At 42.8% G+C, this 24850-nt stretch overlaps 1 long non-coding RNA gene across 1 annotated transcript in view; it reads left to right on the top strand.

The window, feature by feature from the left end:
• The first annotated feature begins 840 nt into the window (after positions 1–840).
• LOC138853735 (uncharacterized) overlaps positions 841–24850 on the top strand; it is a 34548-nt gene continuing 10538 nt past the window's right edge. The window contains exons 1-2 of the long non-coding RNA XR_011392893.1: positions 841–930; positions 3051–3225. This is a non-coding gene — a long non-coding RNA (uncharacterized lncRNA). The remainder of the gene's footprint in view (positions 931–3050; positions 3226–24850) is intronic.

Raw genomic sequence — 24850 nt, 5'->3', positions numbered from 1 at the left:
CTAAAGTACAACTAGGTATAAACTAGTAATATAAAAATACAAATTAAAATTATGTTAAGTTGTGTAATATTATGGGGTGGGGTCTTGAGGATACTGCGAAATTGGCTGTGTATATACATGTACTGTATCAATGTGATAAGATGCTGTATTCATTTTCTTTACTGTATAATTTGTATGTTTGGTTGAGAGTAGGTTTGGGTGAGAAAGACAAGGGGGGGGGTGAGACTTCCCACACGTTTGTCGTGGGGAGAATTTTAGGAATAGGTGGCATTATCTGCAGTGAATGACTTATGTGTGCTAAATGTATTCATGTTGTGGTAATGTGTTGATTGTTCTGATATATACCTAAACTATGACTGTTGTTAGTACATTGTTCAAGCAGTCGTGTGGTCGTGTAATACCCTTTGTGGACTAGAATGACAACTGTAATATTAATGTATATATGTCAACATGTCTGCAAGATTAATGCAGGTTGCTGTGGTAAACCTGTTTGATTTAAATTAGGATGGGGATAAAGGGGAGGGGGGATGGAAACCCACACGGGGTTGTGTGTGTTGTGAATTTTTAGGCAATGGAAAGTTATTATATCTGTTGCCAGATAGGTCTTTTATTATTTTATTTATTTACTGTTCTGTACTGTTTTAAATAAAATATAAACAAAAAAAAAATAAATTGGATTTTCACCATTCTGTGTCAGTTTAACATACCAAAATTATAGTTTATTGCAATAAATAATATTAGCGTTAGTAAAAGATAATAAATTGGTATAAGCCATTGTTAAGAGTTTTAGAAGAATGTTGTTATAAAGAGTGATCTCTAGACTTCAAATTTTGGAGGGAGATCAGACAACAACAAACACAGGCTCACACTCGTGCTTTCTGATATTTTGGGCAACATTTTACAGTCAGATTACATTCCTACTGTTAACAAGTGAGTATACAACTCTTGGTAATGTGTTGGTGTCAGGGTGATCCATTTATTGAAGTTTCCATAATAACCAGAAGTGTAAATAACTGCTTGAGGAAAGCAGCCCAAACTTGGCACATTAATGTTAGTCTGTGAAATATGTTTAGTATAGATGCCTTGTGATGTTTACTATTATAATATAGTTAGCCATTATATGTTCACAATAAATGGTGCTAAATGCAGGATAAGAAATAATTAAGAATGTAAGGAGACATTTACGTGGTAAATTGTGTGTGTGTGTGTGTGTGTGTGTGTGTGTGTGTGTGTGTGTGTGAGTATGAGTGTGTGTGTGTATGAGTGTGAGTGTGTGTATGAGTGTGTGTGAGTATGAGTGTGTGTGCGTGTGTGTATGAGTTTGTGTGTGTGTGTGTGTGTGTGTGTTTATGTGTGTGTGTGTATGAATTTGTATGTGTGTGTGTGTGTGTGTGTGTGTGTGTGAGAGAGAGAGAGACTCAGCAATCAACATTTGCACCAATAACTCACTACAGTTGTGACCGGGTGTGGAAGTGTGAATTGCTCATTACTCTAAAATTTGTTCATGATTGCAGCCATGTATAAACGTAAGTAACCATTCTTACAGTATTCATTACCTTTGTAACTTGTGAGTTCATTACCTTTGTAACTTGTGAGTTCATTACCTTGTACCTAGTTCAGCCATCAAAACTTTGGAGCCCGGTCCCTGGACCCATTGTGTACCTCTGTAATCTGTAAATACCTTTGTAACTTGTAATGATTGTGACTAGACCTACCTGGAGTTCATTACCTTTGTAAATTGTGAGTTCATTACCTTTGTAAATTGTGAGTTCATTGCCTCTGTAGCTTGCTCAGCTATCAAAACTTTGAGGCCCAGTCCCTGGACCCATTATGTACCTCTGTAATCTTTTGACTACCGCCCACAGGATGGGTATGGGGTGCATAATAAACATATTAAACTTAAACTAACGTGGTAACTATATGGAGTATGTCTAGGCTAGGTTGTCTTTAAACTTCCCCTCAAGGGAGGTTCCTTGACGCTGGTGAGGGGCTCTTGATCTAGGGAATTGGATCTGTGCTCCAGTTCCCTGAATTGAGCTTGAATAACTTTCATTCGCCCCATGTGTGCTGTATAATCCTACGGGTTTAGCGCTCCCCATTATTATAATAATATCTTTAAAGTTATTTTCGTTTGGTGCTTTAATAGCTTTCTAGTGTAACGTGTGAGTACGTGTAGTAAAATTGTTTCTTGTATAGTTAACATTCTTGTACCTTTTACTGTGATCTGATCGTTTATTGAATATTAATGTAAATAACTCTGTTTACTTTATTCCTGGTATATCTTTCTGTTGTAACTGATCTTCACACACTTCGAGCTATTTAGCTATTTTAACTTTCAGTGTTTAAATAGTAAGTTATTACAAGGACTCCAATGGAAATGAGTCACTGACTTTTTCTTGGATTATTCTGGATAATCTACACATATGCTGCTGTATGATAATTTATGTAACTATTTTTGTGCTGTACCTGAATAAACTTATTTAATCTGTAACCTAACTGGTCAACTGCCTTCCAGCATACATAAGGGGGATTACCAACAGACCCCTGGCAGTCTTCAAGCTGGCACTGGACAAGCACCTAAAGTCGGTTCCTGACCAGCCGGGCTGTGGCTCGTACGTTGGTTTGCGTACAGCCAGCAGCAACAGCCTGGTTGATCAGGCTTTGATCCACCAGGAGGCCTGGTCACAGACCGGGCCGCGGGGGCGTTGACCCCCGAAACTCTCTCCAGGTAAACTCCAGGTAACTGATGACCCCAGTGGAAATTTTCACTCTGAATTTTTGGGGTTACCTTAGGGAATTTATATATTTGTATGATACTTATACTTGTGTGTACTTGTATTTAAATAAACTTATTAACCTGTCTCTCTGTTTCTACTATATACCGTATCTAATATATCTTTCAGGTAAACACTATTTACCTCAGCCCGTTTAACTTTCTTTGCTGTATTTTGTTGCATTTTTCTTTAATTATCCTAATTTGTGTCTGATGACCTAGCTTAGCTTTGTACTAGCTTTTCTGTATTTAGTAATAGAACTTGTCTTTCTTCAAGAAGGTGCTGGACACCTGAAGTCGGTACCTGACTATCCGGGCTATAGTTCGCACATCAATTTGTGTGGCCAGCAGTAGCAGCCTGGTTAATCAGGCTCTGATCCACTACGAGGCCTGGTCACAGACCTGGCTGCCAGGGCATTGGCCCCCCAAAACCATCGCCAGGTATACTGCAGGTATAGATATGTGTTCCTTTTTATATCTTGTCCTATCCATGCTAGCCTATATTTTTTTTTTTAATTTATTTCTCTGATTTTTTCACATTACTTATGTCTGTTGTTTATTTTTTATAGTACAGTAGAACCCCGAGTTTCGGCCATAATCCATTCCAGGAGCTAGGCCTAAACTCAAAATGGCCAAGAGGCGTAACAATATTCCCCATAAGAAATAATGTAAATACAATTAATCCATTCCAGACCCACAAAAATATTCACAAAAAAAATACTTTTTTTAAAGAATAACTATAGTTTAACATACATATAGTACTCAAAACATACATATAGTATTAATTGAGTAATACACTATATAAATAAACATTTAAAATCACATTTATGTACCTTTATTGAAGACACTTGAGGAGGGAGGGAGGATTTATTACTGCCTCAGCCACTGTCTCAACCTCTGCCTCTACCGCTGTCTTATCCACTGCCTCACTGCCACTATGACGTTTCTTTGGGCCCGTGCTGGCTTATTTCAGTCACAATCAATAAACAAGCACTAAACACAATGAATTTATTGTGAAATGTTCAGATGAGCACACAGGGTAATGTTCACTCAACGATAAACAAAGCTAGACTGGCTCACAACGCCTGCGAAGGGAGGTACGCAGGCAGGCGGATAGATCTGGTACGCCGGCCGAAACATGAGGCAATGGCTGAAACTTGGGACAATTTGGCTGAAAAAAGCAGTCGAAACTCAAAGCGGCTGAAACTCGGGGTTCCACTGTATCTGATAATTGTTACCAGTCTTTTGCTGAATTTTGTTTCCTTGATAAGATTTTATTTTGTAGTCTACAAGCCTCCGGATGCAACATCCCAGCAATTCCAGGAACAGCTGTTAAAAACTGACCATTGTCTGGAAAATCTTCCAGCTCCTGCACCCAACATCTTGCTCCTGTGGGATTTCAACTTAAGGCACCTAAAATGGAGGAATATAGCAAATAATATTGTTGCAGTAATAACACCAGGAGGCAGCTCTGATGGAAACTCACACTCACACGAGCTTTTAAATCTCTGCACAAAATTCAATTTAAACCAGCAAATAATAGAGCCTACTAGACTGGAGAATACACTACACCTCATCTTCACTAACAATGATGATCTGACAAGAAATGTCACCATATCAAAAACAATACACTCAGATCACAACATAATTGAGGTTCAGACATGTATGCGCAGAGCCCCAGACCGACATAATGAGATTAGTCACGAGGGTGCATTCACCAAATTCAACTTCAATAACAAAAGCATAAAGTGGGACCAAGTAAACCAAGTCCTAACCGATATAAGCTGGGAAGATATACTAAGCAACACAGACCCCAACTTATGCCTAGAACAGATTAACTTGGTGGCACTCGATGTATGCACAAGGCTTATTCCTCTAAGAAAAAGGAGGAGTAGATGTAAAATAGAAAGAGACAGGCGCTCCCTTTACAGGCGACGGAAAAGAATAACAGAGCGGCTAAAAGAGGTCAATATATCTGAAATGCGTAGGGAGACACTGGTCAGAGAAATAGCAAGCATCGAACTTAAGCTAAAGGAATCTTATAGGAGTCAGGAATCGTGGGAAGAACTAAAAACCATAAATGAAATCGAAAGAAACCCAAAGTATTTCTTCTCCTATGCCAAATCGAAGTCGAGAACAACGTCCAGTATTGGGCCCCTACTTAAACAAGATGGGTCCTACACAGATGACAGCAAGGAAATGTGTGAGCTTCTCAAGTCCCAATATGACTCAGTTTTTAGCAAGCCGCTAAACAGACTGAGAGTCGAAGATCAAAATGAATTTTTTATGGGAGAGCCACAGAATTTGGTTAACACAAGCCTATCCGATGTTATCCTGACGCCAAATGACTTCGAACAGGCGATAAATGACATGCCCATGCACTCTGCCCCAGGGCCAGACTCATGGAACTCCATGTTCATCAAGAACTGCAAGAAGCCCCTATCACAAGCCTTTACCATCCTATGGAGAGGGAGCATGGACATGGGGGTCGTCCCACAGTTACTAAAAACAACAGACATAGCCCCACTCCACAAAGGGGACAGTAAAGCAACAGCAAAGAACTACAGACCGATAGCACTAACATCCCATATCATAAAAATCTTTGAAAGGGTCCTAAGAAGCAAGATCACCACCCATCTAGAAACCCATCAGTTACACAACCCAGGGCAACATGGGTTTAGAACAGGTCGCTCCTGTCTGTCTCAACTATTGGATCACTACGACAAGGTCCTAAATGCACTAGAAGACAAAAAGAATGCAGATGTAATATATACAGACTTTGCAAAAGCCTTCGGCAAGTGTGACCATGGCGTAATAGCGCACAAAATGCGTGCTAAAGGAATAACAGGAAAAGTCGGTCGATGGATCTATAATTTCCTCAACAGAGTAAAGTCCGAGGCAGCTACGGTGAAAAGCTCTGTTCCACAAGGCACAGTACTCGCTCCCATCTTGTTCCTCATCCTCATATCAGACATAGACAAGGATGTCAGCCACAGCACCGTGTCTTCCTTTGCAGATGACACCCGAATCTGCATGACAGTGTCTTCCATTGCAGACACTGCAAGGCTCCAGGCGGACATCAACCAAATCTTTCAGTGGGCTGCAGAAAACAATATGAAGTTCAACGATGAGAAATTTCAATTACTCAGATATGGTAAACACGAGGAAATTAAATCTTCATCAGAGTACAAAACAAATTCTGGCCACAAAATAGAGCGAAACACCAACGTCAAAGACCTGGGAGTGATCATGTCGGAGGATCTCACCTTCAAGGACCATAACATTGTATCAATTGCATCTGCTAGAAAAAATGACAGGATGGATAATGAGAACCTTCAAAACTAGGGAGGCCAAGCCCATGATGACACTCTTCAGGTCACTTGTTCTATCTAGGCTGGAATATTGCTGCACACTAACAGCACCTTTCAAGGCAGGTGAAATTGCTGACCTAGAAAATGTACAGAGAACCTTCACGGCACGCATAGCGGAGATAAAACACCTCAATTACTGGGAGCGCTTGAAGTTCCTAAACCTGTATTCCCTGGAACGCAGGCGGGAGAGATACATGATTATATACACCTGGAAAATCCTAGAGGGACTAGTACCGAACTTGCACACGAAAATCACTCATACGAAAGCAAAAGACTTGGTAGACGATGCAACATCCCCCCAATGAAAAGCAGGGGTGTCACTAGCATATTAAGAGACCATACAATAAGTGTCAGGGGCCCGAGACTGTTCAACTGCCTCCCAGCATACATAAGGGGGATTACCAACAGACCCCTGGCAGTCTTCAAGCTGGCACTGGACAAGCACCTAAAGTCGGTTCCTGACCAGCCGGGCTGTGGCTCGTACGTTGGTTTGCGTGCAGCCAGCAGTAACAGCCTGGTTGATCAGGCTCTGATCCACCAGGAGTCCTGGTCACAGACCGGGCCGCGGGGGCGTTGACTCCCGGAACTCTCTCCAGGTAAACTGCAGGTAATCAAAACTAAGCACTAAACCCACCAGGATTATACAGCACTGGATTTTTTTTTCGTTATAGTATTACTTGTGTTGAGTTATTGTATGTATGGTGTAATTAAACCAGACCTTCTTTATAGGTTTAGAGGCGGCAAGATTATTGACAGATGAGCTGAGTATGAGGGTGTGAAGTTGCATTTACTCACTGAGTGCTCTACCACATGAATGACCATCTTCAGTGACATGGGTGCCAGCAGGGAAGTACACCCAGAATGTTTGGCAGTGATAAAAAGTCCAATGAAAGACCATGAGATAAGCTTTGTTTGGATTTTTAACCTGGAGAACCCAGTAAAGTCAGTGGCATCATCTGGGACTGTCTTATTTCCATTGTGGTCTTCTAATATTGTCCCCCAGGATGCTACCCACATCAGTCAGGTAACACCCAGGTACCTACCTATTGCTAGGTAAAGAGGGACAGGTATATAAGGAAACATACCCAACATTTCCAGCTGTGTCAGATTTTGAACCACATACATATATTGAGGCGAGTACTTTGCCAGTCAAGCCACGTGACACCTAAAATGGTGTATGGTAACCTTCCGTGACGACCTACTGGAAGATTTATCTATGCTAGCTAATGCTGGAGTGTTAATAATCTCTTTCCAATGTTTCTAGTTGTTATTTTGTGTAGTGTTCTAGTTAGATGACCAATATAAGTGCCAGTGTTTGACCCCATGTCCGATGATTTGCCAGCACCAAATTATTGTTTTAGTAATGAATTAGAGTATAATGCATGTGTTCATTATATGACTTAGCAAGGTTGAATATATTCATATGTGATTGATCCTTTTATGGGTATATTCCAAGGATTAATTTAAGCATAGGTTATCTCGTATATTTTCTGTGCCAAATTTTGATCCTTTTTATTGTGCTTGCTTTGTTTGATTTGCAGAATGAGTATTGTCGTTCATCCTTGAGCCATACATATGGGATCCATGGAGGTGCAGTCACTTTCTATATTAATTTTCTTCTGAAAGAGTTAAAAAACTGATGGGATGTCTACAGCTCTACCTAACTCCTGTGCTACCCTAAATGACTGCTGTTGGGCTTTTTGGTCTAGACCACATTCTTGCATCTTTCTTGTACTTGAACTTTTTCTTTTGACTCTGCTGTTAATATGAGCAGGTGATGGCAGCTCGTATTATTGAGGTAATTGCCCCAATTCTTCTCTAATTTTCTTTTTGTTTACCCCCTTTCACCCCAACTTCAGCCTGTGGAAGTGTAGTCACTATGGCTTTATATGATGACCTAACCCCAGGCTGGGAGTTGGGTATCCACTTCATTTCACTGGTGGCAGCACTGGGCTCATTAATTCTGTTTGACTCTCTCAGGAAGGTTTTTGTGTACTTGTGAGGAGAGTAGTAATAATATGAAGACCATGAACCGATGTTTGTCTCAAGTGATGGAGGAAACAGCTCATAATGCTGGTATTGACTATCCTATAATCGAGAGGGAAAATAAAGTAGATAGCATGAGTAGGACTTCTGTTGGAAGTGAGGTGGACAACGGAGTAGATAGATTAGCCCTGCAGAGCATAATTAATCAATGGGATCAATTATGGGATTCATGCAAATTAAACATTTGCATGAATCCCATCAGATTGGAAGTGACTGCCAGGTACAATTACTTGTGGACTGGTGTAAAATGCTAGAACAACAGACCAGAGATTTGGCACTAGAAAATGGCAGGATCACAGATTCAGTTGCCCACAATTCTACCCTTGCACCTAGAAAGGAAAGAAGTACTGTCCTGCATTCAAAAGATATAGAAATATTGACTGTATGATTTGAACCAGCTTGAGGGTAGTTTAAGAAAAAATTTTTTTATCAAATACGAGCCATTACAGATGACCCTAAGGCTAGTGTGTGTATTGCCCTTTCCAGGATGGATAAAGAACTGAAGTTTTTGTATATTGACTAGAACAGAACCGTAAGATGAGAATACTAGAGGATATAGAGGTTCTTTTAAATAGTTTACTGGTTCAGAAAGTTTAGCAGATGCCATGAGGAAATTGTTCCAGATGCAGTATGACCTAGAGGATAATTCTAGCAGCTTTGCTTATGAATTTAAAGTTAAATATGAAGTTATTTGTTATTCTTTCCCTAGTAAAGAAAAACCCAATCTTGCCACTCTGTTGAAAAGTGTTATGTTGAGGAACCTGAGCCCAGAAGAAAAAGAACAGCTAAGCATGTTTACTATGGAAGGTATTGGTGAGGAGTTGTTTGTCTCTGAGATAGAGTTTAAGAACAAACCGTTCAATAATAATAAAATTCAGACTAGAGCAGAAAAGATATCTGCATTAATGGTGCTGAAATCATCCAATATGAATCACCCCTGAAGATATTGTCAAAATGGGGCCATTCATGTAGTGCAAAATTGCCCTATGAAACCAGCACCAAATAGTCGCTATGACCGCCTGCAACTTGGACATAGACAGGGAGATGGGAGGTGTTTAAGGAATACAACAGGGCAGACCCAATACAACGAGACACCCGTGTATTGAGTTATGAACCACCACCAGTTCATATACTTCAACCAGTTGGTATATCACCACCCGTAAATACATCTCTACCAGCTAGCAGACAAAGTCAGAACCAGTGACTAAATGAGGGTTATATGTTTGGGTATCTCAGATTGCCACCAAAAGTAACCACTTCTGGCTAAACTTCTAGTGAAGCTGAAAGTGAAGAAGGTATGTTATCTGAACAGAATAATAAAGAGAGAAAACGTAGGTAAGGGTAAATAGGATAGCAGGAAACCCACCCATTATTTCTGTAAGGATAAATTACTCTGTGAAGACACTGGAAGTGCAGTCCTAATGTAAAAAGAACTTAGAAGTGAAACAGGAAGAGGTTAGACGATGTACTAAGACAGTGAAATCTTATTAAGGTTACCACCTTGAAGTAAAAGGTTCAATAAGTTTGAAGGTGCATGTTTGTCCACATAAAATTTGGTCTTTTTCTTTTTATTATGGCAGATAATTAGTTGTCTTTTGATATCCAGGGGGAATTGGTTCCAGGAACACCCCCTCCTCCCCCGCCCCACTGCGCAGATACCAAAACCTGCCAATGCTTAAGCCCCTTGTATAAAATGGCATAGTATTTGCATATAACCTATGCACATCCTCCCATATACTTCAAATCATCTCTAGATTAATTATAATGCTTTAGTTAGAAACATCATTATGGGAGGCTGTTTCTTCTTTTTCTTTGCATCATGAAACTCATCTTGCATTGGTTGTATGTTCGATGTACATACTAGTATGCCTTACTAACAAACGTAAACAGAGGAACCAGGATCTGTTGCTCCACTACCAGCTTTCCTACCAATAAACAGGGTGTGCAAGTTGCTCAGAGATGGCTTATTTTGTCCAAATTTATTACAGTTTCATGATACTATACCTGGAAAGGGTTTTGGTGGTCAACGCCCCCGCGGCCCAGTCTGTGACCAGGCCTCATGGTGGATCAGGGCCTGATCAACGAGGCTGTTCTGTTGGCCCCATGCAACCCGATATACGAACCACAGCCCAGCTGGTCAGGTACTGACTTTAGGTGCCTGTCCAGTGGCTTCTTGAAGACAGCCAGGGGTCTATTGGTAATCCACCTTATGTATGCTGTGAGGCAGTTGAACAGTCTTGGGCCCTCCAGACACTTAGTGTGTTCTCTCTTATTGTGCTAGTGGCACCCCTGATTTTTATTGGGGGAATGTTGCATCATCTGCCGAGTCTTTTGCTTTCATAGGGAGTGATTTTCGTGTGCAAGTTTGGTACTAATCCCTCTAGGATATTCCAAGTGTGTATAATCCTGCATCTCTCCAACCTGCATTCTAGGGAGTACATGTTGAGGAACTTCAAGCGTTCCCAGTAATTGAGGTGTTTTTCACAGTTGTGTGTGCCCTGAAGGTTCTCTGTACACTTTCTAGATAAGCAATTTTACCTGCCTTGAAAGGTGCTGTTAGTGTGCAGCAATATTCCAGCCTAAATAGAACAAATGACCTGAAGAGTGTCATCATGGGCTTTGCATCCCTAGTTTTGAAGGTTCTCATTATCCATCCTATCATTTTTCTAGCAATGTGATCTCTTAAAGGGGGACTCCTTAGCATGGTGAAGAGGCTCTTGGTCTGAGGAATTAGACCTGTTGGTCTCCTTCCTCAGACCGAACCTAATTACCCCCAATCCCCCCTTCCCTATCCTATCCTCCCCATCCTTCCTTTTTCCTTTCCTCCCCCCCCCCCCGGTCCCTCCCTTATTCCCTTCATCTTTTCGGCCTTTGGGATTCTCCCCACAGGCCTACTGGTTCCTAGGTAGGGGGAAGGGTACCGGGGTCAATCCCATTCTGTTGAGGTTCTTGGCAGTTGTGTAGTTTGCTGTGGAATCTGGATCGCCTGGGGATATACCGTTCTCTCTCCGGTCTTCCAGGGGGTGGCTTTGGGTGTCTTTCAGGCAACTGGTGTATCTCTGGAGGCCACCTTTCGGATTCTGGGGGTGGTGGCCAAAGGAGGTATGCTTTGTGACGGATATCCGGCCACCCTCTCTTTTGTTCACCGAGGTAGCTCGGCAGATGTGAGGTTGCTATCCTGAATTGCGGGTTTACTGGCATGAAGGGTAGGGCATGGCACGGGTTCCATGCCGCATCTGCACTACTTGCAGTGTTGAGGTCCTCTTGGGCGCAGAGGGTGATTTCCGGCCCTTTCATTCCTCCTAGGAACTATTCCTCCCCGTTCCCCCTTTTTCTTTTATTTTTTGTTTTTATTTTATTTTCTTCTTTCTTTTTTTTTCTTTAAAAACAAAAAGAAAAAAGTAACCTAACCATGGAAGCCCTAATCCATGAACCCATTACCCCCGGGCCCCTTACTGATACCGCACCCCATTCTGACCCTGCCTCGTTTTTTGACCACTCTTTGGAGACTCCTGATGCCCCTGTACCTCTTGCTGGTGCTGTTTCATCACCAGCTTCAGGTACCAGGGTCTCGACTGACTCCTCCGATTTGTCTGACCTCCGCCCTCCTTTGACTATGCTTCCAGCCTCTCCCTCTACGGTGCAGCAATTTTCGAATCGCCAGCCCGTCCCACGTCGGACCAACTCTGGTCCCACTTCTAAACGCCAGCGACAATCTCCTGATGATGTTACTTTGTTACCTTCCCATTCTACTCGGAAAAGACCGACACGTCATGCACTCTCTCTCCACACTCGGTTTCGGACCACACAATGGACTAAATTCTTTACTTTAAGACCGACTTCTTCTACCGCCTACCTTTCCGACCATAGTATTGGCAAAGCGCTCCTATGCCATGTTGGTAGATATTTCATTTCATGCTCTCAAGAGCGGTACGTGCATCGTCACTGTCCAGAATGCTACCCAAGCTCATGATCTTTCTCTCCTTTCGCATATCAATACTACTCCTATCATTATTGAAATACATCTTTCTCTCAATTCTTGTAGTAGTACTGTCATTCTGCCCCATACCATAGCCCAACAGAATTTCCAGACATGTGGCAATGACATTCTTGAACAGCTGGAACTCCAGGATCTCCCAATCCTCAAAGTAGACACTTATGTCCTTCCTGCCCGCGAGCAGAGACAATACCCTTGCAATGTGGCTCGATTAACTTTCGACAGCGGTGAACTCCTGTCCTCTGTTTATGTTGCGGGAGATCGGTTACAAGTTTGAAAGGTGATCCCTACACTGCAACAGTGTAGAAATTGCTGGTGTTTTGGTCACCCAGCGAAATATTGCAAATCTATAGTGAATGCCCAGTCTGTGGTGCCGATGACCATTCTAATATGTCTTGCAGTCGACCTCCCTCTTGCCTTAATTGTCATGAGGCTCACCCTTCATACTCTCGCCATTGCCAGGTCTACTTAAATGAGCGTGAAATCCGTTGCCTCAAAGAGGCAGAAGGTCCCCCTTATGCTATGGCAGTTTCTCATCTCCGCCTCCAAGGGAGACTACCCCGTGTTTCTTATTCTCGTGTTTCAAAACGTCCCCCCACTTCTGGGGTCCCATCTTCTGCAGCCTCCTCTGTGGTTACCCCTCCCATAGCCACTCCGGTATCTAATTCTTTTGCTGTCCTGGGCTCTGACTGCCCTACTACAACACCTCAGTCTGTTCTCACATCATCGTGTCCTTCCTCACAACCCCCGGTATCGACAAGACCTCGTACAACACCTTATACCAATTGCCCCTCTACTTCTCAGAAGTCAAAAAAATCCCCATTGCTCAAATCTTCTTTGACCCCTCCTTCCCTTCTTCCACCTCTGCATTTTACCTTTCCAGTCTCTGTGCCTAGTTCTTCCCCTCTCTCTGGCTCTATTACAAGTGTGGAGGTTCACCCTCCTCCTCGTATTATGCCTTCCACCCCCGTCCCCTCCCAAGTTTCTCCCTCTTCTGCCACCTCCCAGGTTTCTGCCTCTTCTGTCCCCTCCCACACTTCATCTCCAGTCCCCTACACTCTTTCGTCAACCCCTACTTTGGTACAGTCCATTACTGTCCCAATCTTTACTCACCCTCCTCCTTCTACCTCCAATATTGTCTCCCATACATCTGTGAATTCAGAAACACTTGAAGCCATTTCAGAATATATTGCAGAAACTAAACCTTCAATGGACACTGATCCACCTCCTGTTCCTTCTCTTCCCTCTCCTCCATCTCCACAACCCCATTCTTTGCAACACTCTGTTCCTTCCCTGCTTGAACGTCTTCCGATGCCACTGCACGTTGACTTTTCTAACCCCTCTAGTCCGTAGGTGCCCTTCCCTATGGATTCCTGGTATTTTCCTCATTGCCAATCATGGCCTATTTACAATGGAATATCCGCGGCCTCAGGGGTAATCGGGGTGAGCTTCAGATGTTGCTTTCCAGGTTTTCCCCTGTTGGTGTTTGCTTACAAGAACCAAAATCACACTCGGCTGTTTTCCAACCTATCTCAGACTGTAATTTATTGTCTTCTTCGGATCCTTTCTCAGATGGGACCTTCAATGAAAGTGCCCTTCTTCTATGCAATGATATTTCGTACTGTCATCTATTTGTCCATACCTCGCTGCATTACACTGCAGCCCGTATCCGCTTGAATAAGTGGTTTACAATATGTTCTTTATATCTCTCTCCTTCTCGGGCATTTTCTATCCCAGATTTTGCCTTTCTTGTTTCATCCTTACCACCACCACTTCTGTTACTTGGCAATTTTAATGCCCACCATTTCCTCTAGGGGGGTCTCATTGTGACTCGTGTGGCATCCAGTTGGAGGGTTTTCTCGCCTCTCACCCCCTCCATGTTTTAAATATGGATACTCCCACCCATTTTGATCCTCGTACTCATCGCTCATCTTGCATCGCTCTATCGGTCTGCTCTTCCTCCGCAGCACTAGACTTCGCCTGGTCTGTTCTACCGGACTTACATGACAGCGATCATTTTCCAATCATTCTTACTTCTCCTTCATATTCACCACTTTTCCGTAGCCCTCACTGGCAATTTGATGAGGCAAATTGGGACCTTTACTCGCAAATCGCTGCTTTTAGTGAGGTTCCTTGTTCATCCTCCATTGATGAGCTCCTACACCTCTTCTCAAAGTCAATTTTAACTGCAGCTTCTCATTCTGTACCCCAAACCTCAGGCAGGCATTCTCAGAAGTGTGTGCCTTGGTAGTCTCCTGCTTGTGCTCGTGCAATACGTTTGAAATGCGCTGCATGGGGCAGGTACCAGTACAGTAGAACTGATGAGATGAAAGACTTCTTGATTTTAAGCAGAAGCGTGTGCTCACTCGCCGTGTCATCCGTGACGCTAAACGCACTTGCTGGCAAGATTGTTTCCACCATCACCTCTGCTTCCTCTATGAGTGCAGTCTGGAAAAAAGTGAGGAAATTGAGTGGTAAATACTCTCCTGACCAGGCTCCTGTTCTACGGGTCACCGGTGTTGATATAGCAAACCCTCTTGACGTTGCCATTGAAATTGGCACTCATCTGGTCCGTATTTCCCGGGGGCTCCATCTATGCCCCTCGTTTCTTTCCTCAAAGTCTGCCAGAGAGTTAGTACCCTTGGACTTTTCTTCTCTTAGAGAAGAACAGTATAATGTGCCTTTTACACTTCGGGAACTGGAGGCAACACTCTCAGCTTGCCGATCATTGGCAGCTGGGCCTGACGACATTCATATTCGGATGTTACAACATTTACATCAGTCAGCCCTTGTAGTCCTCTTACACCTCTTCAATCTTATTTGGTCACAAGGAGTTCTTCCCCAGCTGTGGAAATCTGCCATTGCTCTCCCTTTCCGCAAGCCGGGTACTATGGGACATGATGCCTCCCACTATCGTCCCATTGTTCTTACTAGTGCAGTTTGCAAAGTGATGGAATGTCTGGTAAATCGACGTTTAATGTGGTATTTAGAGACACACAACAGTCTTTCCACTAGTCAATATGGCTTTCGTAAGGGCCGCTCTACCATAGACCCCTTACTACGCTTGGATACGTATGTTCATAATGCCTTTGTGAATAACCACTCAGTTATTGCCATATTTTTTGACCTTGAGAAGGCATATTTTGGCCCAAGCCCACTCCTTAGGCCTCTGAGGGAATCTACCATCCTTCCTTAAGAACTTCTTAACTGATAACATTTCTGTGTTCGGGTTAATAATGTGCTCTCCTCAGACTTTGTCCAAGCTGAAAGTGTCCCCCAGGGATGTGTTCTGAGCACACTTTTTTTCCTTGCTGTAAATGATTTGGCCTCTCTTCCATCCAATATTTGGTCATCACTGTGTTGATCACTTCGCTATAGCTTGTGCAGGCGCTGACTGTCACCTCATTTCAATTTCTCTCCAGCATGTGGTCAACCATGTTTCCAATTGGGCCACCATGCATGGGTTTAAATTTTCCAGTACTAAAACTCACCAAATTACTTTCACTAGACATCTGTCATCTCTGATCATCCATTCTACCTCCATGGCTCACGTATGCCAGAATGTGATACGATCAGGATTCTGGGCCTTCTGTTTGACCACAGGTTATCCTGGAAACCTCACATTACCTCTCTGAAGGCAGCTTGTCACAGTCGGCTGAACCTTCTTAAAACCCTCGCTCATCTTTCATGGGGAGCTGATCGTAGAATTCTCCTTTGCCTACATTCAGCCCTAATATTATCGAAACTCGATTATGGTGACTAGCTCTATTCGGCAGCCTCTCCTCCTATTCTCTCCAGCCTTAATCCCATCCATCACCAGGGATTACGTTTATGCCTTGATGCTTTTCGCTCTTCACCTGTTGAGTCTCTCTATGCAGAAGCAAATACAGTGGACCCTCTAACAGTTAAAGGCATTAATCTGTTCCAGAGCGCTTGTCTTTAACTTATTTGGATGTTACCCGAATTAATTTTCCCCATAAGAAATAATGGAAATCCAGTTAATCTGTTCCAGACACCCAAAAGTATTAAACAAAAATTTTTTCATGAAATATACATTTCCCTACACAGAAAACAATGAGACATGAAAAATAAACAATACTGAAATGACACTTACCTTTATTGAAGATATATTGATGAGTGATGAGATGGGAGGGCAGAGGATGGAGGCATTTATAGTTGTTTGGAAGGGGAATCCCCTTCCATAAAGACTTCAGGTAACAAGTCCTTTTCTGGGGTTACCTCCCTTCTTTGTTTTTTAATTCCACTAGGACCAGCTTGAGAGTCACTGGACTCCTGTCACACCAAAAATCTGTCCAGAGAGCTGTTCTGGCGTTTCTTTATGATTTTTCTAAAATGGGACACGATAGTGTCATTGTACATGTTGCCAATACAGCTTGCAACAGCTGTGTCAGGGTAATGTTCATCCATAAAAGCTTGCACCTTTGTCCACGTTGTACAGATGTCCTCAATCTTTGACGAAGGCAACTTACTCCATCTCTCTTGCTCCTCCTCCTCTGAAGGAAATTCCTGAGCTGTGATCTGTTGCTGTTGCTCCTCAAGCTCTTGCAGCTCATCAGTGGTAAGCTCTTCATTGTCATCCTCTACCAACTCTTCCACATCCTCGCCACTAACCTCCAACCCCATGGACTTCCCCAGTGACACAGTACTTTTCACAACTAGCACAGGCTCCTTAGGGTCAGCCCCAAACCCTTCAAAATCCCTCTCTTGTACACATTGTGGCCACAATTTTCTCCAAGCAGAGTTCAAAGTCCTGGAAGTCACTCCCTCCCAAGCCTTACCTATAAGGTTTGTGCAACTGAGGATACTGAAGTGATCTTTCCAGAACTCTCTAAGGGTCAGTTCACTGTCTGAGGTCACTTGAAAGCACTTTTGAAACTGCTTTGGTGTACAGTTTTTTGAAATTAGAAATGACCTGCTGGTCCATGGGCTGGAGGAGAGGAGTGGTGTTAGGCGGCAAAAACTTGACTTTGACAAAACTAAACGGCCCCACAATTAGCTGTTCGAAGTCTGGAGGATGAGCAGGAGCATTGTCTAATACCAGGAGGTGCTTGAGTTCCAATTTATTTTCCAGGAGGTATTTTTTCACACTGGGGCCAAACATGTCATAGAACCACTCGAGGAAAATGCCCCTAGTGACCCATGCCTTACTGTTGTTCTGCACATCACACAATTTAGGCTTGACGACACTGTTTTTCTTGAACACTGGGAATTTCAGAGTGATACACGAGTAAAGGCCTCACTTTGCAATCCCCACTAGCATTACTACAAAACATTAGAGTTAGCCTGTCTTTCATAGGCTTGTGTCATGGGAGTGCCTCTTCCTCCTGAGTAATGTAGGTCCTGTTTGGCATTTTCTTCCAACACAGGCCTGTTTTGTCACAATTGAACACTTGCTGGAGTTTTCATTGTTCAGCCTCTATGTACCCCTTAACCCTTTGAGGGTTTTGGTCGTACTAGTACGTCTTACGCGTAGGGGTTTTTGACGTACTAGTACGCATAAATTCTAGCGGCCTCAAATCTCGCAGGAAAAGGCTGATAAGCCTAGATGTGAGAGAATGGGTCTGTGTGGTGGGTGTGCGCAGTAGGAAAAAAATCTGGGACCCAGTGGTGCATTGTGGGAATGCCATCATAGTACACAATTTCCACGTGCCCTGCGGTAAGAAGTTCCTCACTCCTCGGCGAATTGGGACACTTTTGTTCCCCAGTGACATTTCTAATACAGATGGAAGTGACAGTGAAGATGAGTTTCAAGGTTCTGGTGAGGTTTTGACCGAAACTAATGACCATAATATGGGTAATAGTGAGGAAAACCCAGACAACCCACAGCCTTCCACCTCTGGTGCTGGGCCGTTGTTCAGTTGTACCAGAATCAAAGAGGAAACTCCTATTTTCCAAAATCCCAGACTCAGATGTGAGCATTGGTGATGATAATGATAGTGATTATGAACTACAAGCTCTTCAAACTTGTTCCAAGAATGGAGGAGGAGGAGGAGGCAGAGGAGGAGGAGGAGGCAGAGGAGGAGGAGGCAAGAGGAGGAGGAGGCAAGAGGAGGAGGAGGCAGAGGAGGAGGAGGAGGAGGAGGAAGAAGAAGAGGAGGAGGAGGAGGAGGAAGAAGAAGAGGAGGAGGAGGAGGAGGAAGAAGAAGAGGAGGAGGAGGAGGAGGAAGAAGAGGAGGAGGAGGAGGAGGAGGAGGAGGAGGACGAAGAAGAATACGTAATGATAACAATAATACATAATAATAATACATAATAATACATAATAATAATAATACATAATAATAATAATACATAATAATAATAATACATAATAATAATAATAGGTAATAATAATAATATGTAATAATAAATGTTCACCCATGACAGTAACAAGATAAGGGGAGATAACATCTGATAAGTGCTGACGTTTGATGAGGGTAAATGAGGGTAGAGCTGATGCCAAAAGATGAGATGAACATCGCCCTCCCTTTGTTTTTGCTGGTATACTAACATTTCTGTCTGTCTATTTGCCTGTCTGTCAAGCTCCCTGTCTATCCATCTAGCTCTCTGTCTCAGAGAGCCACAAGACTGCGTCATCACTTTTACTCACATCTTCAAGCAGAGTACAGTACTTTGTCTGGGTTTCTTGGGTTATCCTAGGTAATTTATACTATGTATACTTGTATTTATGTGTACCTGTGAGACAGAGATAGACAGACAGATAGAATGAGGGAGAAAGATAATTAGATAGAATGGAGGAGGGGAAGCAGCATCCGACCCCATTGTTTTGACAGGCCGGAGGGGGAAAGAGTAATGAGCCAATATGTCACTTTGACAGCTGCCGACTTCTTGTAATTTACACTATGGACGAGGAGGAGGAGGAAGAGTAGGGGGAAGAGGAAGAAGAGGAGGAGGAGGAAGAGGAATAAGAGGAAGAGGAATAGTAGGAAGAAGATTAGGGGGAAGAGGAGGAAGAGGAAGAAGAGGAGGAGGAGGAAGAGTAGGAGGAAGAGGAAGAAGAGGAGGAGGAGGAAGAGGAAGAGTAGGAGGAAGAGGAAGAGGAAGAGTATGAGGAAGAGTAGGGGGAAGAGGAGGAAGAGGAAGAAGAGAAGGAGGAGGGTGGAACACTAGTACACTGGTACTGGTACACTAACATTTCTGTCTGTCTATTTGTCTGTCTGTCAAGCTCCCTGTCTATCTGTCTATCCATCTAGCTCTCTGTCTCAGAGAGCCACAAGACTGTGTCATCACTTTTACTCACATCTTCAAGCAGAGTATAGCACTTTGTCTGGATTTCTTGGGTTATCCTAGGTAATTTATACTATGTATACTTGTATTTATGTGTACCTGTGAGACAGAGATAGACAGACAGATAGAAAGAGAGAGACAGATTGAAAGAGATAGAATGAGGGAGAAAGATAAAACACCATTGTGTATGACACCATGTTTCAGAGTTCCACAAGCTGCAGAACTAATAGGAATATGTTCAGTGACTGTATATTGGTATATATATTATAGAACAATAATAATAAACAATGTTTTGTATTGTTTGTTTTTGTAAACAAGTTTTGTAAACAATATATTGATAATTATGTTTGTGTGCTTATTGTGTTGTATACAACGAGTGTATATATGTACATTGCACCTTACTTTGGTCTCATAGGCCACATAAGTTATGTGAAAAAATAAAATAGTGAAAAAAACAACAAACCTTCAAATACAAGTAAATCAAAGTTTACCGGGTGAGCGGCAGTCGCCGCTGTTGCCATACGCGGCTCATTTTCTGCAAACTTCATGCATCCATATCTCCGTAAGTATTGATGGTAAAATTTTTTTGTTTATCCTATAATGTTTAGAAAAAAAAACTCTATTTTTTCATAAGAAAAAATAATTTTTTTTTTTTTGAAATTTGGCCGACCCTGAGAACGAGTTTCGGAGAGGGCCTGTCGACCCTCAAAGGGTTAAAGTCCTGCTCATATTTTTCAGCTGATTTTTTGTCAGAACTGGCAGCCTCACCATGCCTTATCACACTGTGTATGCCACTATGATTCTTAAATCTCTCATACCAGCCTTTGCTGGCCTTAAATTCATCAATATCAGCACTATTTGGAGGCATTTTCTTAATGAGATCCGCATGCAGTTGCCTTGCCTTTTCACATATTATTGACTGAGAAACACTATATCCTGATAATTGTTTCTCGTTGATCCACACCAACAACAGTCTCTCCACATATTCGAGTACTTGCGATTTCTGTTTTGTAAGCACACTTGCACCTTTCGCAACAACTGCTTCCTTGATTGTCTTTTTGTTGGCTAAGATAGTAGTGATGGTTGAATGGGGTTTGTTATATAACCTGGCCAACTCAGAGACACGCACTCCACTTATGCATTTTGTGATGTCTTTCTACAGTTCAATAGTGTTTCTCACCCTCTTTACCACAGGGCTGGAACTAGAAGCTTTCTTTGGGCCCATGGTGGCATATTTAGCAGTTACAAGCACTAAAAATAATGGAATAATACAAAATGTATCTCATGTACGAGTGGAATCACCCTCACTGTCTTGTAAACAATGACACACTGTACATGGAGTGGACGGGCGGCCGCACAGACACGTTCAGAACAAATGCTCTTAACCGAGTTCTTGGGCGTTAGCCGAGCCAATATTTTGACACAAAAACATGCCACTAACCGATTTTGCCATTAGCCTACGCCGCTGTTAACTGAGGGTCCACTGTATTCCAGCCTTGTCTGATCGCTGTGATGCTCATTGCCTCTGCTATTATGTTTGCTCTCATGGTCTCCGCAATCCTTCCATATATAAAATAGTCACTGATGTTAGTAGACATTCTTTATTTGTTCGTCACCTGTTTACTCTGTCCCTTTTCTCTTTGCATACATTCACTCTTGTCTTCCCTTCAGTTACCACCTTTCCATGTTCATGTAGCATCTCATTTTTCCCTACCCTATTGGGAAGTTTCAGCTGTTCGTGTCTTGTTCTTTCTCACTGCCATGTGCGAAAGCCCAACTGCCTACGGTAGCTTCCCGCTCTCTTTTTCTTGACCACTTCTGCTCTCATTCTCATGCCATCACAGTGTACACAGATGGTTGCAAGTCTTCTGACAGCGTCGGATTCGCAGCAGTGTTTCCAGACAGTGTCATGCGAGGGAATTTACTATACTCGGTTAGCATTTTTACTGCTGAATTGTATGACATTCTTGCAGCACTTATCCGTATTGCATCTGTGCCTGTGTCACCATTTGTGGTTGTTTCAGACTTCCTTAGTGCTTTGCAGGCTATACAAAAATTTGATACATCTCACCCCCTAGTTCTCCGTATCCAACTTTGGTTACGCTGTATCTCTACCAAGCACAAGGATATTGTTTTTTGTTGAGTCCCTGGTCATGTTGACGTACAGGGCAATGAACAGGCAAACACTGCTGTGCAGTCAGCAGTACATGACCTCCCAATTTCATATAGAGGTGTTCCATTCATGGACTATTTTGCCATAATTGCTACCCACCTTCACACCTGTTGGCAAGAACGTTGGTCTGATCTGCCCTGTAACAAACTTCATTCTGTTAAACTGAGTCAAGGTTACTGGATGTCTTCTTGCCACCAGTGTTGAGGTTGGGAGACCACTCTCTCCCGTCTTCGCATTGGTCACACTCGTCTTATTCATGGGTATCTCATGGAGAAGCGCCCTGTTCCTCTCTCTGAGAATTGTCAGGTACCAGTACAGTGGACCCTCAGTTAAGGACATTAATCCATTCGAGAGAGCTTGTCTTTAACCGATTCTGTCGTTATCCGAATTAATTTTCCCATAAGAAATAATGGAAATCCAATTAATCCATTCCAGACACCCAAAAGTATTAAAAAAAATAATTTTTGTACATGAAATATACATTTCCCTACACAGAAAACAATGAGACATGCAGAATAAATACATAAATAATAAAATGACACTTAGCTTTATTGAAGATGTATTGATGAGTGATGAGACGGGAGGAGGGGAAAGGATGGAGGAGTTTACAATTGTTTGGAAGGGGAATCCCCTTCCATCAAGACTAAAGGTAACAATTCCTTTTCTGGTGTTACCTCCCTTCTTTGTATTTTAATGCCACTAGGACCAGCTTGAGAGTCACTGGACCCCTGTCACACCAAAAATCTGTCCAGAGAGCTCTGTTTCTGGTGTCTCTAAGATTTCCCTAAAATGGGACACAACATTGTCATTGTAGATGTTGCCAGCACGGCCTGCAACAGCTGTGTCAGGGTGATGTTCAGCCATAAATGTTTGCACATAAGAAAGCAGGAACACTGCAGCAGGCCTGTTGGCCCATAGTAGGCAGGTCCTTCACAAACCATCCCACTAACAGAATTGTATTTGCCCAACCCAATTTTCAATGCTTCCCAAGCAATAAGGTTTGATAATTCTATTCAGTCATGCTCAAGTCCCAATCAAATCAAATCGTGTGTGTGGGAAAGTACCCTGTCTGGTATGGGGGAAGTACTCTGGCTGGTATGTGGGGAAGTACCCTGGCTGATGTGTGGGGAAGTACCCTGGCTGGTGTACATAAAAAATCAGGAACACTGTTGGTCCATACTACCACCATCATTACCACCACCACTTTCTTATCTTTCTACAAACTTTTTCTTGAATTCTATAGTGTTTCTCACCCTCTTTATTAAAGGGCTGGCACTAGAAGCTTTCTTTGGGCCCATGGTGGCTTATTTAGCAGTTACTAGCACTAAAAACAATGGAATAACACAAAATGTATCGCATGTATGCGTGGAATTGTCCTCACTGGCTTGTAAACAGTGGCGCATGGGCATGTTCGGGACAATTGTCTTTAACCGAGTTTTTTGTCATTAACTGACCCAGTATTTTGACGCAAGAATGTGTCATCCAATTTTTATGTTATCTGGTGACATCGTTAACTGAGGGTCCACTGTATCTGTTAGCCACACACTGTTGGACTGCCCACTCTATCAACGAGCACGCAGAATTTACCTCCAATATCGTCTCCGCTCTGCTGCTCTTTCTTTACCTTCCCTTCTTGCTGATGGACCCTCCTTTAATCCTGACTCTCTCACTGACTTTTTGACAGCAACTGATTTACTCCACAAACTCTGTTGATGATACCATTATCACTCCCCTCAGAATTTTCTACTTAAATCTCTTGCTACCCTCTGCCCCTACACTATCCACTGCCCCGCTGCGAGGCAGCTGGGTGTGTCCTGTTTCATCAATATAATAGGTTATACTATGGACAAAGATACACACAATTTAAATAAGTAGTTTATAAAGTTGTATTTCTTTTGTAAAAGTAAAATAAGTGTGGTAGAGTTGTGGTAACTAGAGAATTTTGCTTGGCAACAGTCTTTCATTGTTTTGGTGGGTGTGGGAGGAGCTTAGCTAGGCTCCACCCTCTCTCACTCTCCTTGTTGGCTTCAAGTTGGTAGGACCTCTGGGTCCTTCTTTTTATTTTTTGGGCATTATGTGTGCCCCAGGGGTGAGTTTTATACCTTAAGTTGTAGCCACCATACCCAGGGTGAATAAAGTGTGTCAAAACACTGGTTAGTCCAGAGATTAGTCAAGAAAGAAGGGCAAATTGTTGAGATGCATCATGTGGGCTGTTCCTAGGGGAGCACAGCTAGGGACTGTGTAGACTTATGTTTTGAATATGTGAGTGCTGTAATTGTATATTCTGTACACCTCTGGTGTAAATTGTGGGACCCATAGCCTCAGAGAAGTGGATAAAAAGGCTTCAAGGAAGAATATTTGGATTTCTTCCTGAAGCCGTTTGAATGTTCTACTTCCCCTACCACCCCATCTTTTCATTCCTTTTTACCAATAGGTATATTTTATTACATAATATGGTACAAAAAGGTTTAAGAGATACATTGTTGATGTAAAGATGTCTAGTACATATTGTTACATGTTTGTCACTCATTATAATGCAAAAATCTCGTCCAGCTCTTCAGAACTGGGGCTTGTGCCCAAAATACAGCAGGCATTACCCCTCTGAACAGCAGCACTGAGTTGCTGGAACAGAAAACTAGCTGCCCTGGAATCCCTAGTTACCCTGATGAGTCTTTTGCCTAGCTCCTTAAGGAACTTAGATGCACTCTTTCCCCATGAGCCAAGGGTCTCTGAGCCTATGGGAACAAACATATAATGATGGGCAAGTTCTCCATTCTTTCTAGACTTTTGGGACTCCTGAAGCTGGCAGCTGCCCCTCCTCCTTTCCTGGTGTATTGGAGATAGGTATCAGCCAAGGTAGACGCACATGTGTAGTCCCACACCACCTGCTTACCGTTTGTCCAGGCTTGAAGTATGATACCATCTGGACGCTTCTGACTGCCATCAGATCTGCATAGTTGGGGTGGCTCCTTTACTGTTGGGCATCCGGCTGTTGTGAGGCTCCTCTTGATAAATGTTATTAACCTCCTCATGTCTTGCAAGCTTTCCCTCGGATTTACGGCACACAAGACCATGGTACCCGAATCAGTCTGCTGCTTCATTGCTCTATCTTTCCCTGACACACTGAAGCATTGTTGAGGTTATTTTCTCCACTATCGGGGCATCCCAGTGCGACTGTTTGTAGTTGGGGGGAGCAGGTCTGGTTTCAGAGCCCGTTAGATCATCCCAGACCATGGCTCCGTCAA

Source organism: Cherax quadricarinatus, chromosome 3 (genome assembly GCF_038502225.1).
Source record: "Cherax quadricarinatus isolate ZL_2023a chromosome 3, ASM3850222v1, whole genome shotgun sequence".
Taxonomy (NCBI): domain Eukaryota; kingdom Metazoa; phylum Arthropoda; class Malacostraca; order Decapoda; family Parastacidae; genus Cherax; species Cherax quadricarinatus.
Note: the sequence above shows the minus strand (reverse complement) of the source record. Positions and strands in the feature narration are given on the sequence as shown.